The sequence below is a fragment of the Colobus angolensis genome, unplaced genomic scaffold (genome assembly GCF_000951035.1).
Source record: "Colobus angolensis palliatus isolate OR3802 unplaced genomic scaffold, Cang.pa_1.0 Scaffold133, whole genome shotgun sequence".
Lineage (NCBI taxonomy): Eukaryota > Metazoa > Chordata > Mammalia > Primates > Cercopithecidae > Colobus > Colobus angolensis.
The window spans coordinates 3,786,875-3,787,350 of NW_012114411.1; positions in this window are offsets into that span (position 1 = coordinate 3,786,875).

The window sequence follows — 476 nt, forward strand, 5'->3', positions numbered from 1 at the left end:
TTCTTCTTTTTTTTTTTTTCGTTTTAGAGACGGATAACAATTTTTGTATTTTTAGTAGAGATGAGGTTTTGCAGTGTTGGTCAGGCTGGTCTCGAACTTCTGACCTCAGTGATTCACCCACCTTGGCCTCCCAAAGTGCTGAGATTACAGGCATGAGCCACCACACTCAGCCTTGCCATTGATTCTTAGTAACCTGTTTTTATTTCACCAGTAATATTAACTCTTTGTAACAGAACAGATGAGCCAAAAGAACAAACAGCTGTTCAAATCTGTACACATATTACCAGGGCGAGACTTTCTAAAAAGTCAAACAACAGATGTGGAGAAAAGGGAATGTGTATACACTGTTGATGGGAATGTAAATTAGTACAACCTCTATAAAAAACAGCATTGGAATTTCTGACAGAACTAAAAATAGAACTACCATTCTACCCCACAATCCCACTACTGGGCATCTTCTTTTTTTTTTTTTTTTT